This window comes from Harmonia axyridis, chromosome 5 (genome assembly GCF_914767665.1).
Source record: "Harmonia axyridis chromosome 5, icHarAxyr1.1, whole genome shotgun sequence".
NCBI lineage: Eukaryota > Metazoa > Arthropoda > Insecta > Coleoptera > Coccinellidae > Harmonia > Harmonia axyridis.
The window spans coordinates 26,256,485-26,270,976 of NC_059505.1; the positions used below are offsets into that span (position 1 = coordinate 26,256,485).

The following is a 14,492-nucleotide window of genomic DNA, read 5'->3' on the forward strand; positions in this document are numbered from 1 at the left end:
AAGCACAGCGTTGAAAAAAATTTGAACCCCATTTTCAAGAAGACTAAACACAACAATACAATTGACAAAATCATTCAAAAGCTAAAAGTGGAACTGTGCATTCTTGGTGGAGAATTATTCTCAAAGAACGATCTTTGTGAATTGAAAACCAAAATTATACCCACTATCTAGAACAGATTAGATATTAGCAAATATATGGAGGTAAGAAATTATTCAATAATAATATTACACGTCTTTATTTAGAAATCTCAAGGGAAAGTTCACCCAGAGGTGTTCCACCACTTGACCCTTATTACAAAAAGAATATCGAGTGCAAAATACAGTCAGAAATGCAGAAAAAAAAACATGCAAATATGTAGGTATGCATGCACAAACTTAATGGAGCATATATAAAACGTACAATATTCTACTTTCTCAGAGACTATTAGTAAATTTAGTTAGAGGCAGTTAGTCTCTAAAGCTCTAAAAGCCTCTGCTATTAAAGAAGCAGAATTGAGGCTATACAACACCAAACACCAAAAGTTATTCACAACGGAACAAACTAACTGCCAAAAACTCTTGAGCTCAAATTTTTCGTCATGGAATCTAAATGCAGCTTCTATTCTAAAAAGTGGAATTCTGTCGGAATTGATGTAACGGAAATAAGGATGTAAGGAATAAAGAAAAATTTTACAGGCACATTATATAAACTTTGCCATGATTTGTACAATTAATGAATAACTCAGGAAATGAATTGAATTCAGGGTTGTAACCCAAATCATTTGTGATTATCAAGTTCAAGAAGAACTAATAATCAATGTTTTGTTGAATTTCTGTCATTTTTTGTACGCTCAAGGCCGGACGAGAAATTGATTTTTGAAATCGAATTTCAACGTTATGAACTGGCTCAAATAAAGTCGATGGCTTTTTTCCCGTTTCCGGAAAAAAGATTCATTTTATAATTGATTGATAAATAACCAATGATGAAGTTCGCCAATATGAATCAGAATAAATTTTCGATTACTTGTCATTTTTCATGGACAATTGGACTTTATGGTTTTGGTCAACCAAACAAAAAGGTTACAAATGAAACCACCAAACCCAAATTCAGATAATAGTAAACACCCAACGCTGAGCCTTGTGGAACACCCATTCAATCTGTCCCAATTCGACAAGCGTAGTAGTCAGTTTTTTTTACTCTCGAATCCCACGAAAATAAATCGACTAACGGTCGAAAACTGTACAGGTGTACCAACTGACAACACAAAAGACCCGCGCTTCTTTCTGATGCCTTGTGCACCAACCTGACTCGGAGTAAAAACGAAAGAAGGTTACTCGTATAGTCGTATACATCAGGCGACTTGACTCGGAAACAGTCTCAACTTTTATTTTCAACTTGTTAGTTCAGTCGCGCTCTGGTGAAGCACAGCGCCCCTGAAGCCGAGCGGACGTGACGTCACAACACCATGACACTTGAAATTCATAGCTCTCTGTTGAAGTGAGGAAGGAAATCGAGCTGGCTCGGGAAAGATGTGATCTAGCAAGCAGAACACTTAATTAAAATATTCCGACTTAGGGATAATGAGGAGTCGTGAGAAATAAATCAGTGCAGGTTGTTGAGAGATTCACGAGGGTCTCGAACTTCAATTTTATGCCGTGCTGTATGCAATTCAACCTGAGATCCAATAGCAAGGCTGTCGTTGATTTCGCGTCGTCATCTTCTGAAGAATACGTAGTAGATACTATTATGCGAGTGTGATGAAACGGTTCGTTTTGTATTGACTAATACGAGATAATTCAGTAGCTCTATTCTTGCGCATATTGCACCCTTGGAGAACAAGGAACTGAATACAGGGTATTTAGTCGATTTGTCAATAGAACGTGATAGGTGATACCTTGATCAAAATTGAGGAGTGTTGTTCCTTTGAATTGTTCTCCAATTCTCATCCCTTTGAAAATTAGAGCCCTTCAAAGATACGGACAGATCTTTATTTCTCAATTTTTTTTTCTTGATTATATTTGATCGGAGTGTCACTAAATTCTACATATCATCGCTACAGATAAAGAGCAATCTCTCACCATTTTAATTATTTGTTTATTAATTCTATCGGGGTGTGAAATGACAACCCCTTTCAAAAATATTTCATTGAGATAAAAGAGAAAAAAAAATAATTTCCAAATTATCATCGCATTTCAAGATGATATTTTTAGTTTTCAATATTCCAACAAAAAGGTTCGGAAAGAATTATCTCAAATTGAAAGACTATAAATAGAAAATCTGATCGTCATTCGATCTCATAATCTGAAGCATCCCAACATTTAATAAGATGTATCAAACATTACAATGACATTCACGAGAAAATGTTCCATATCCGAACACTTGTACAATATAAACACTCCGATAAAATTGAATCAAGACAATATCAATGTCAACAGAAGGATAATTATCGTCTATCTTTTCTGTGTTTGTTCAGAGATACAAAATCGAACAAGGCGACTGTGACAATCAAAATTTGGCAACTTGCATGCTGGAGATTGAATTTTCCGATAAAACCATTGTAAGGTGACCCGATTTTGCAAAAAAATCATGCTGGCGTACGTGCACATATACAAATCAATTATCGAAGGTACTTCAAAATACAGCACATGAGTCATAAGCGAAAAATAAAATATACAAACCATTTACATTTTTGAAGGCTGGTCATTAAATTTCATACATGAGTTTTCCAGCACGTATTATATTATATTAATAGCATGGCAAATGGGTATCATTATATTCATTATATCGTTAAAAGATGTTCTCTAGCTTTTCTACTTCATATATTGCGAGATATAATTTTGTTTTCACAACAATGAGTAACACAAAAAATTGACTATATAATTTTTTTTACCTTAACACACCAGATATTTTGTGATTCCTTACCTGAAACAAAAAAGAAAAAATGCAAAACTTCCAACAAAAACGATTACCACATCACAAGTATTATATACGTAACTATGCGGGGTTTTCAGTATTATGAAATACATAGTTATATTGAGTATGTATTATTGACCTTCAAGGAAAACAGTTTTAATAATTTTTCTTGACCTATTCACCATAATTTCGAGTTGAGTGGTAGCTATTTATAATCGCAAATAGTATTTATACAAGTAGTGAATATTATAATGAGGTGACTCAACACACAATATTTTTCAATTACATGTAATAATTGATCAACAGATTCATTGTAATGAAGAGGATATCGGAGATTTCCAAGAAAGTTTATAAATAGTACAAGTTAATTTCAGAATATCTTCGATGCTTGGAAAAATTGATGATACCTACAAACGGAGAAGAAAAAAATATTCGCCAATCAGTTGAGCACTATAGCTAGTCCTTCGTTTCTACAAAGTCTGCAGCACAAAGTAGGTAGTTTTTTTTTAACTGCCGATAAGTTCAAGTAACGCATGTGCAAGGAATAACGTTCATTCAAAACATTATTATACCAAAGAGTATAACAATAAAGAAATGAAAAATAAACAATACATAAATTGTCAATACATAGAATACCATTAAAGGTATTTTCAAACATTAACCTTGGACGATCTCATATCGAAACCAATAATTCGGCCAGTGTGGTTTCAGCTTTAGACAGCAACAGACAACAAGTTGAAAAGACAGGTTCCCGTATTCTAATAATATGCAATTAATCGAAGCCGAAATCGAAACTACAACAATGAAAACATCCTCCAGTATATTTCATTATACGATACTCTATAATCTACTCATTATAGTTTCAAGAGAACACCTAATGGATCCTACTCAAATATCTCGATGCGGTAAATTCAAAGACTCTTTTATCCTGCACCAGAAACTCTCAAGGCACCACCTTATCAAAAGAAATATCGTAAACATTAATTCCACCCTTCAAAGGATCCACAAATGTTGAGGGTATTAGTAAAAATAACCGTAGAGGGAAACAGCTAAAGGTACCCATACCTAAACAACCGTTAACCACCATCGGAGAGGTTCAACGTCCTTGGCAGGGTTGATTAACCCCGAATGGCTTTCAACCTGTAAGTTGAGATGGTCAGTGTTTATGGTAGGTCCTTCTGGAAGACTGTTGTTATTGTTGTCCAACACAAGTAGGTATCAGTTTCAATTCATGCTGATTTTTAGAGCGTGAAGAATCGACGTGTCAGGCATGATTTCTGCTGGGCTTTATTAATTTTAATGAGTTTATGATCGAGATTGCGATGGATGTATCAGACTGTATGACCCAATTTTCAGGAAAGATTTATGAAAATCATCTCGTTTATCGATAAGTTTTTTTTTTATTTCTGATGAATACTTCTCAAGATTGAAACACGTCGTGTTTTAAAGAGGCTAGGAAATAAAAACAAGTCCAAACTTCAATTTCCTGAACTTTTGAATATTTTTTATCAATATTGATTCTGTATCCCAGACGTCTTAAAATTTTGAGATGAATGTGCTCCTTGATTCGCAAGCATTCTGATGAAATGATCAATCATGTGAACTCTCGAAGGATAAGAAGGATTTTTTTAGCAGTTTTTTTGTAGAATGAAAAAAGACGAAATAAATTAAATTTTGAAAGAGTGAAACTGTTCCCATTCTGAAATATGAAGCGAAAATAAGTTGTTACACAATATTTTAATAGAAATATAGTGGTATATGAAAATTAATAACGATAAATGTATATGTTTAGTCATTAGAACTTCCATTGGTAGCAGATCACAATATTGTTTACCTATTACTTTTTTGTGTTTGTTTCATGAAATCTCGAGTGAAATTGTTTGAGAAATTAAAATGATTATTTCAACAACTTGATTTTCAGAATCATTATGATGATTACCTTTATAGTTCTCATCCGATAAAAATTGTGAGGGGTCTATACCGTTTCAACGATTAGTTCAAAAATTGGTACTAAGATTCACTATTATTCATTTTAAAAAGTTCGTCAATGCGGAAAGTTCCTTTTTTATAAATTTTTTTGGAATGAAAAAAAAATGAATTTCATAAATATATGCATGATATAACTTTCTCAAAAAACATTTATTTTTAATGAATTTTCACATAAAACATTATAAAAAAAGTCATGTCGAAGGTTGAGAATCCGTTTTTTCTAAAATTAAAAATAAAGACGTAAAAAGGTATTTTGAATTCTTGCATGTGGTAGAAAAGACGGTAAAACAGAGGAACGTTTGAGATTGCTCCACTCAAACTGAAAAGTGGTGAGATCTCAAAAATGCTGAGGAGTGACAGGAGTAGTTGAACTTGGGCAGATCACGAGAAAATCACATGGTATAAACCCCTCTTAACCAGTTGTTATCAACATGCATTTGAACGATTTCTTCAAAAAATCACCTGTAGATGAACCTAATAAAGGAATTGGATACGTAGAATCTGCAATATTCGCATGTAGTAAAATCATTTATTCTAATGTATACATATACTTATGAAATCAACAAAATTATGAGAAGAAGCGATAAAGAAGGCAACAATCTGAAATGCGAAGAAGAAATTGTACCTGAGGTCTAACCAGACCAGACAATACAAATTTCATAAGCCACTACCCACAAGAGAAGTACCGTCAAGTGCGTACCCTTACTAGGTCAAAGAGATTTCGTGTCCAAAAGTGCAACAACACAAGCAGACTTGCACCGGGTTACACCTGAAATAACTGTAGCTGCAAGTGAATTGATACTTGCGGTTGAACAGGATATTGGCCCAGGTCAGTAAACATTTCGCCATCGTCGGGCTTAATAGGGTTGGCCATTACATGCGTGCTGAGGTGCCCAATTGGCTGTAACCTCGTAATTTATAGTTTCACTTGCAGTTAAACGAGTATTTCGAGAAAACAAGTTTTATTTTGCATCGGTTCCAAGGAGACATGCTACCTCTAACGACATCGTATTATTTAATTAATTCTGAGAACTACCAAGGAAATTATCTACTGTTCAGATCTAATTCGGAATATAAGAAAAAAAAATTATAGCTCAAAATTTCAACTGGGAATTTCAAGTTTCAAAGGATGTCCAAACTTATCTATGAGTATTTTCCTGAAGTCAGTATTAGTGATATTATGGCTTTATGATGAACGATTTCAATGAAATATGGTGATATAGATAGCTTTTATTGTTTCAATAGTAAGTAAGCAAGAAAGCTTTGAACTATCACAATCGAATACAAAATTTGTCCACCTTACAAAGCGTTTCTCTGAAACTTTAAGATCTGTTTGTATGAAATTCTGTACAAAAATCGTTCGCAATACCGCATTGATCCCTATTATTTGTGAATAATGAAAGCAAAAAATCGAGTACAGAAAATTTTAAGAAATAATTTATGGAAAACGTAACAACACATCATGATATTGGAAACGTATATTTGCACAATGATTTTGTATACTATTGTATACATACCCTATTCAAAATTTTCAATATCATTTATTAGTTAGGTATACGTTTTTCAATGTTTTAATGATCTTGGGTTCGAATATCACTGCTGATATTTTAATTTTTTCTATTCACGTATTGATATTTTCTATTTGAGCTTTGATTTTACTCTGAAACAGTAACATTTTCAATGTTTTTTATCCTACCTGCTTCATAACTTGAGCATAGCAATGTTTTGAATCTATTCTAGATCATAATATACAGTATATGTATATAGTATACGCAATTTTTACATGTCCTCAATATGGTTAGATTACGTTGTCGGATTGTGATATATTTTCAAATCCCCAATTTTACTATATTGTTATGAATGTATATTATATCGAATGAAATATATTTATTTGAGTGTTTGATTGATTCGGTCTTCACTTGATGGAAATTCATTTTAAATAAATAATAATACACTGTTGATTTCCACAAAATTTTGTGGAAATCAACAGTGTATTATTATTTATTTATTTGAGTGATTCCCGATTAAAAATGCAAATTTGAATATTCGGAATCCGATATTTTTCCTAATTTTCGAATTCATAATAAGAAGAAGATTTATTATTTTCTGTATCTACCTACTGATATTCAAGATTTGGCAACTTTTGATCTCCTAGTGTCATCGGTTGTTTCACGTCGTTTGGCGCGCTTGAAATTTGTTTTCTGAATTTCTGGTATATTTAGGTATTTATTTCAATATATTTTGAGTTGATTCATTATGGGGCATAAGAAGTGCGTTCTTTGTGGAGAAAGTCGCGAATTGAGTGAAATATCGAATCACTGATATGTTTTCATTTTCGCTCACCTTATGTCAAATTTGGTAGTTCATGTTGGGGACAAAATTTGCTCACTGAAAATGACTATGCTCCCTCTATCTATGTTTATTACTCTGAGGTTCAACAGAAATGATAAAAAGTAAATCATTGTGATTTTCTTATTTGTCTTGAATTTTCCTTTCAATTATTGTTGACAAGCTGTTTGGACAGTTGATTATAATTTCAAATTGGTTTGACGGGAAATTAACAGCAACAGTAACAGTAAAATCATGAAATTTGTATTATAAAGTGAATGAAAAAACAACAAAATAATTGTAAAAAGCTCACTTGAAATAAAAAGTTAATTGTCTTGTTTTTGTTACTGAGCAACACTTACAATTCGGTATGTTTCAATCTTACGATTTCGCATGACGTTTAGGTTATGAGCAAGGATTATGATTGTTGCCATATCAAAGAAATAAACAGAATAACTGAAGACGGAAAAGGTGAAATGAAGTAAATTTAAGTTTGATCAGATGTTTACTTAATAACTGAAGGAGTTTCAATGAACCTACCTAAGAGGAGCGGAGCGGGTCTAATTAATATAGAATCGATAGTATTACAATCAAGTTCATACAATTCAACAAACTTAGTATTGCTAACTCAAGATAACTGAAACCTCTAAACAAACCACTAATGAAAATATGGATAAGGAAATTGATACGATTAAACAAGCAACCCTTAGCATAAGTTTCTCAACGAGGATCATAATGATTCTATTGGTTAGTGTGGAGTGCGAATATCAATTTCAGTTCAGCCAACTGTGGGAAATCGAACCACTATTTTCCCATGACGTTCGAACCGCTATGGACCGAAACGATTAGGCACAAAATGGTGTCGGACACTTCTTGATGCAACTTGCGCTGTTGCTGACCTATCGAAAAACCGCTCCATCCTCGTAAATACCCATCCTCGTAAATACCCACTTGATCCATTGTGGAATTTCAGTCTCCGTTGGTGAATAATCGGAAAGCACATCGAATATATTCCTGGAATTAACTGCATACCTCTCGACCGGATCATGGATTACCGCGAATACGAAGAACACGATCTTGCTGCACCAGCAGCGGACCATTGAGAACTTGCAACGTCGCAACGGAGGAGAGGATGTGGCAACGCCGCAATAGTAGAGGCAGCGGAGCGTCTCTTGACATGGTCTCAGAACTGGTTTAGTAAATTAGAACCATCTCTGACCACTTCTACTCTCTCGCGATGTCCTGATCTTATTTCTATCTTTAACCGCAGATTATTGCATGCCTTTTCAGCAGGCTTATGTGATGCTGTGTTTTTCCAGATTGTCCATCGACGATTGGAATTTTTATTGGAGATGTCAATCTTTTCTGACGTCATGATGTACTTACGAATGCATCGAGTCTTTTCGTTTTCTAAGGTTGTTTGTGTAAATGCTGGATAAAATAATTAAATATTCAAAAATGAGTTGAGCACAGACCTGAAGTCAGGACTTTTAAGCGTTCGTTCACTAAAGCAACTTGAGCAAGCGCTGAAAGACTCCTGACTTAACGTCAGTGCTTACCTCATTTTTGTCGATATTCTACTTGAATTTTCTATTGTTTTTGAAGCAAGATGCTTGGAACTACTATTCTATATACATGGTGATTTATTAGCTCACTGAAAAACTTTTCCATATCAAGGATCATGTGATTTTAAAAATTTTACTGATCATTGAAATTGGACATATGTTCCTATAATTTTTTTTTTTAATTACCTGATCTTTCATATGTCAAAGTGTTTCGGTGAGCTGATAAATCACCTTGTATACACGCAACTTATCCGGATTTGTAATTATTGAAATAGTAGGCTTCTCATATTCGGTATTCTTCTTGAATTTTCTATGATTCTGGCTAAGCTCTCCACACAAAATTCTGCATGAAGCTTGAAAAGGTAATTTTATGTATATTCGCGAAATCTCAACCCGATCGAATATGAAGTCACGGAAATATTCGTTATTAGTTTTCCAATATTCTTCTTGAATTTTTTATTGTTCTGATGATGTGATCAGCTTGAAATTGTGATTATTCATCGAATTCTTAGTTTTGAAATTATCAGGAAAACGAAATTTCGAACAGCCATTTTTACGAATTTCTAGTTTTTAGGTTTTTCCATTCGATAGTTTACGCCTGAAAAATCGAAAATTAGAGTCATTTTGTCTTAATGATACAGATATTCATTCAGAATATGAGTGCTCTAAAATTACTAGCTGTATTCTATTGCTGATATAACAATGGATCAATACTCGTACAAATGCTACAAGAATTATATATGATCATCAAATATAGTGCAGAATGACCAGAAATTCCCTGGAGTATATGACACTTTCAGCATACAAAATTTCATTGGCAATGACAACTTCAACAGTTGTGAAAATCACAATGAATTACTTTATATCATTTTTGTTGGAACTCAGACGAATTTAACAGAATGGCGAAAGCGCAGGTATCTTTATTCAAAAAGTTTTCATTTTGATTATGTATCACACGCAGAACCATCGCGGAACTATATTCAATGACATATCAACTTTTCAAAGCAATTGGATGAATGAAGAAAACAAGTATAAATGACAAACAAACATACAATCCTTTTTAAATGCGATTTGTACTATCTTTGAAATTTATATTGGTTATATGTATACAATGTATTGAAACATTATTTTCTTATCCTTCTCAAGGACATAATCTACTTTTCATTCATCTTGAATCTTAACAATACTTTTTATTCAAAATACCTTACATCACCAAAGTATCGTTATCATAAAACTTTCGATAGAAGAAATAAAATATTTCCAACATAATTATTTACGATCTAACCATAACCATATTATTTATTTATGAGTACCTACTATTATCGGTCAGACAACATTCAAACACTTTGATCTTGTGGTACCACACATTCAATTGATATTCGGTACCATTTCATCCAATGCTTCATCTGACGTTTTTTCATTCTAAAATTTCGATATGATCGCGGTATTTTGTTTATGTAGTGTTTGGTTTCGAAATTGTTGTTTGATAGCATCACGTATGCTTCATCTTCTCTCGGTATATGGAGAACCAATTTTGTACCATATACCTGTTTATTTCGTATTGTGTCTTCAGTAACACTGATGGGAAAAAATGGATTGATTAACAATCATTTCACGGTTCTAGGAACAATCTCATTTCGATTTGAAGGTTCATGAATTGTTGTATTCAAACTGGATGAATGACTGACATTCTTTTCCATGGTTATCTTAAGGTCGTTTACCTGATATTCTGGAACTTCAACCGATTGTTAACTGAAGTAATGTAAAAGGAAAACAAATAAGTGAAAGAAGGAAGTTGTATTATAGTGGTAGGTAATTTCATTATTAATCGTTTCACATTTATTTTTCCATAAGATATTTGTTGAACATGACATTGAATTAGATTGTTCCGAAGATAATATTACAAATTTGAATAAATTCTTGGTACCTAAACAAATTATTTGATGAAAATTCAGCTCTTAAAATGTAATAACAAACAGTAGTCCACGCACTAAGTTCTCATTAGCCTCTTCAATTCGTTAGTTTCTCAAGTATTGCAGTATCATTATGTAAGATTCATTTTATTGTTATGGCTCCTCACGAATTATTTCTGGTTATTTATTACTATGGACTTTTAGCTTTTGATTCATGAAATCGAATATACAGCCAGAAGAATTAAGACAGTGTGAAAACCTATTCTTGAACATCTTAGAAAAATAGTTTTTCAGAACAACTTACTCCAGTTGTTCTTCACAGTGGTCTAATTCGACAGTACATCTTGAATGTATTTTTCTGAAATTGTATTCGTCTCAAATTTAACATTGAAATTGAATTTATTGAGGGGGAGTAGATCTTATATCACGGTGATTTAGTATTCTACAAGTCATAGAAAATATTCTGGATACGATTTTTCAAATTTTCACATTCTAAAACTTCAGAAGGGGATAAATTTTTGGTTTAATTCTTTCAAGAATGAACATTTGTGATCACTCGAAGAAAAAGATGTCAACCCCACTGAAATTTTCAAGGTTTTTATGTTGGAATAAATAGCATCCAAATCCAAAACCTGTTCTTCAAAAAATTTTTGAATAAAAAACGAGTTAAGAAATGAAAAACTATGTCTTTCAGTTGAACATTAAATATTATCACAGATTCTTCTGATCAAACATTTTTCCAGATATGGCTCAGATAAAGAGTTATAAGCGTTTAATGATTTCATGATGAGAAAATGTTCTTCTGTACTTTCGATGTTTACATTTCAAAATAATGAAAAACTTAATTAATTTGAACTCAGAAGTTCTATGAATAATATTATTTATTTCGATGAGACGATGAACGTTGCTAGATCCACGAATGTTGGTTGAATTTGCAATAGATCAAATTTTGCACATTATTCTAGATGAGGTGCATCTGTTCAAACGGCTGTGATCACTTATTTTCCTTATTTCATCATTGGTCAGAAGTGGAATAATGAAAAAATACATTCATCTTCATTAAGAAACAACAGTAGAAACTACCTATTTGAAAATGAAACGTTTCTAATAAATTTATAGATTGGATGGAATCGGTCTTCACTTGATGGAAATTCATTTTAATCGAAATTAATAATGCCGGTTATTCAATTTCTACTTTCTTATTATATTTATTCAAAATGTAAAATCTGAAGAATCTACTGTATATCGAAACAATTCTAATTTGAATAATAAAGGATTGGAAATACAATAACAATCATTTATGTAATTTCAATTAAAAATACATGAAATTATGATAATCGATCTGGATCACATTTTGTATTTTATTTTGTGTCTTCGAAAAGGTATATCAGAAAAATTGGTTCATATCAATTGATGAAAGAGAAAAAATCTTTCATTCAATTTTTTGTAAAACAATACAGCGGACACAGGAGTTTGCTCAGAGGTAGTTTTAAAATTTAGCTGTAATTTGTCGAATTGCTAATTGATTTCATATCATTCAATTTTGAATATTTTGAAAATAATGCGTTTCTCAAACGAACAATGATGAATAATTTAATTATAAATTAAGAGTGAGTATTCCAGCAGTGAATCTCTAGTTGATTTTCAATACTTATTTACCAATTTCGTGCAGTTTTATGGATCGACTAGAGTTCAATTGGGAAACCATCAGATGTAGAATAAAAATGGTAAATGAATAATACGTTTCGTCGTTATAGATATCTTTACAATGAAATTAATTCAATTCTGAATAATAATGTGAAAGTTACGAAGGAAAATTTTTTTTTTTTGTAACTTTAACAGTAAATATCTTTCTACCTGAGAATCTAGAAAAATGGTTATTTATAAAATGAGTGTTGAAAGTGATGTTTTATTTTGAGAGTGAAAAAAGAAAAATTAAATCACTTTTAACACAAATATCATACAATGTTTTTTGAATAACTGCCCTATAGGCGAATTTGGAATGACATCAAACTTCAAAATGCATTTTAATATTCAAATAATAACAAAGTTGATGTGCATGTTAAATGTTGCCACCGCTATGGTTACTAACAAATGTTTGTTTACAAATAAAAAAGACGCTGTCAATTCCGTTCTTTTTGTTTTTCCAATTCTTGTCTTTGGTTCTTGACGGCTTGATATGTTTGTCGATAGTGGAATAATCAAAAAAACGTGTTGATTTGGTTGTTCCTGTGGATATTGAAGAGTTTGAAAGAAGAGCAACTTTGGAACTCCTACCTAAAAATGTAGTGCTAAAAATATTTTTAACATTATGTTAAAAATAGTTTCAACACGCTTTCACGTGAACAATCACATTTGACACTGTTGGATGTCATTAAAAGTGTCACTTTTCATGACAGTTGTTCGAGAAGGATTTTATTTGATGAGAATAATCTATAGTTAAATTCAATGTATCACTATACATAAATACAATTCTGTGATATCTATGAGTGCAATTGCCGCATGAAGGAACGAGTGCTCAACAGCTCCCGACTTCATGTGAGTTATTTCGTCTTATTTAATTGATTCGATCGACATTTCAACGACTTATCTACCTGTGAAAAGCATAAAATCATGAAGAACGTCCTACCGGTCTATAAATCTGATGAGGACAAATTTTCCCATGGTTGCCGCTTCAGAGAAAGCCCCCCCAGAACTCCACAAACGATCGAATTTCCCATCCGTATAAAATTCCGATAATTACATCCTCCTATCCCTCGGTCCATAAATAAAATGTAAGACAAATTATATAACCAGATTCTGTCGGAATTACGTGCGAGAATGGTTTTAAAATAGCGTGGAAAGACGCTACGTAGGAAACGTAGGCCGGCAAGAACTTCAATTGCATTTGGCCTTGACTCTTCTGCACCTTCACATGATCACCGAAGCTTGCCCAGCCAGTTCACTAGAGCATGTTGAGCGTTACGTGAAATTTTCCCGCGAGCTTCCCGTGTTCTATCGAGAATAAAAATGAAATGGAATGGAGTGGATTTGCCTTGTTGATCACGAATGGAAAATAAATTCGTTTCGATCGTAACATGAAAGCGATAGAGCAGTCGAGTCTACCTACAAACCCGATTAATTAATTGGCACTTGGCTATTAGAAGCGTTGGAAATCGACAAGTTCAGTGTTGCTACTTGTGGGGGATTCACGTTGTTTCATCATTCCCGATGGAATTTCAATAGACAAAAGGATTTCTGATTTTTTAAACATATTTATATAAAATTTGATATCAGAATCAATTGATATACCCCAATCCTTTCAGCTCCAGAATACGATGCATCAATTTTAAAGGCACCTATTAAATTTTGAAAAATTCATTCATTGCAAACACGTATAATATAGAATCGTGATAAAAAATTTCAGACTGTTCATATTGAAAAAGATCACCACTATGCTCTTATATATCAGGGTTATTCATTAATAATGTTCAATCTCTGAATTGTAGATTCCATATCATCAAAATAAAATGATTTGGCCTAACATGCCTCATACAAATATTACTAGGGATTTTAATTTTCGAAATAATGGTTCATGTTTTCATAATTTCTTGATAGAAATTGACAATTTTGGCATAAGGATTACCAATTTGGACTCTAATTCAAAATTATTGAAAGAGGTTCAATATCATGTTGTGTTCAGTAAATCAAAGCAATTTTTTCAACTGTAGTATGAGTGAATTGATGAAAAATATCGTAAAACGGTGTATTCTACAAAATAATAAATTTTGTTTGATTCGTGTATCGAGTGATTTGCTTCTAAAA

At 32.5% G+C, this 14,492-nt stretch overlaps 1 protein-coding gene across 4 annotated transcripts in view; it reads right to left on the reverse strand.

The window, feature by feature from the left end:
- LOC123680800 (ecdysone receptor) overlaps positions 1-14,492 on the reverse strand; it is a 244,822-nt gene that overhangs the window by 48,349 nt on the left and 181,981 nt on the right. The gene's annotated exons all lie outside the window — the stretch shown is intronic.